The sequence below is a fragment of the Adiantum capillus-veneris genome, chromosome 15 (assembly GCF_014529385.1).
Source record: "Adiantum capillus-veneris isolate H3 chromosome 15, ASM1452938v2, whole genome shotgun sequence".
Classification (NCBI taxonomy): domain Eukaryota; kingdom Viridiplantae; phylum Streptophyta; class Polypodiopsida; order Polypodiales; family Pteridaceae; genus Adiantum; species Adiantum capillus-veneris.
In genome coordinates, this window is record NC_140945.1 from 67,059,419 (window position 1) to 67,061,280 (window position 1,862).

Here is a 1,862-nt window from a genome sequence, read left to right on the forward strand (position 1 = left end):
GTGGCTAGTCTCAGACTCCAGTCTCTACTAAGCACTTAACCTACTTCTAGCTACTTCACTTTCTATGTGTAAGTGAGATGGGTGTCAAAAGCTTTGTAATGAATTTTTTATACACTAAGTCACTCACCACCTAAGGATCGGTCTCCCCGGCAACAATGCCAATGTTAGAAGGTCACCGCGACGGATGTCTATAGCATAGCTTTTTGTACTAACATAATGTCAATAGACACACCATGTATGCTCCTAAAGGCTGATTCATATTGAGGACAATATACAAATATATAGGTGAGACCAAGTTGAGCAGAGTGAGCCATATATAGCTTCAACACCCCCACTCAAACAAAGGTCTCTAACTTTGGATGAAAAAACCCTTGGAGAGTTTAAGGGGAAAACCCAAGCCCCTATACAATATGAAAATATGAACCAACAATGATGATGTGAAAGTAAATTGTGAATCTATGTATAAATATACAAGTGACTCGAAGATCACAGTGTGCAGGTGTGGAGTGTGCATAGTGCATGATACCTCTATGATTACAATGTCATATTTACAAATCTATCACAATAACAGAGAAACTAATCTATAAAGAGTGAGACCCAAGCAACTCCAAGCTCCGAGTGCAAGAGGATGAAGTGTTACTAGTTGAGGCCTTTGGTAATCATATCTACAATCATCTGGTTACTTGGATAGTTTTCCACCATTATGGTGCCTTTGTGCACTTCATACCTCACATAATGATAATGCACAACAATGTACTTTGACTTATTATGTTGAACATTGTCTTTTACAAGACTAATAGCACTCTGTGCTAGAAAGAAGAGAATGATCAATATCAACCAGCATTTGTCGAAGCCAAATCAACTCACAAGAAGCTGCAAGTGATTCCGTAACATATTCTGACTCAGTCGTAGAAACTGCAACAGATCCTTGTTTCTTGCTAGTCCAAGAAACAAGACAACCATTTATAAAGAAGAATATTCCACTAGTAGATCTCATAGTTAAATGTAAGCTTGTCCAATCTACATCTGTGTAGCCCAAAAGAGAAAGAGATTGCATAGAATCCGATGTAAGTTGTCGTCAATAGACCAAACCAAAATCTATGGTGCCTGATAAGTATTTCAATACAGGCTTTGTTGCAGACAAATTTTTAAGAGAAGTACGTGCAACTTATAAGTATTTCAATACACGCTTTGTTGCAGACAAATTTTTAAGAGAAGTACGTGCAAGATGTTGTCCAAGATGATTAGCAACAGACAAAATATCAGGATGAGTATTCATGCCAACAAATTGAAGACGTCCAATCAAGTTAGCATAAGGTTGATTTGTGACAAGTTGACTGCCATTGTCAGAAGTGTTCTTCGTAGAACTGGCAAGACGAGGTGTGGTTGGCCGAATGTGTAGATTCCAAACCAAATTTTTGAATAGTATTTACAATAAACTTTGACTGTCGAAGGAATAAAAATCCTTCTGTGCGGTTCCTTTGAATCTAAATGCCAAGACACGAGTGAATCTCTCCCAGATCCACCATAATAAATGCAAAAGACAATAAATTTTTCACTTGTTGAAGAAATCTCAAATCATTGGAAACAAGGATGGTATCGTCCACATCAAGGGCAAGAATCACAAAACTACCATCTTGGCAGTTTATATATAAGTTGGGGTCTCAAGAGCAAGAGATGAATTCTTTAGAGGTGAGAAAAAGATCAAATTTTGTATATCAGGCCCGCGAATCTTGTTTGAGACCATATAGTGCCTTATGGAATTGAGCAACAAGGTCTTCTTTAGCTGAAATAACAAACCCTTATGGTTGTTTTATATAAACTTACTCTTCCAAATCACCATTCAAAAAAGCAGTTTGCAC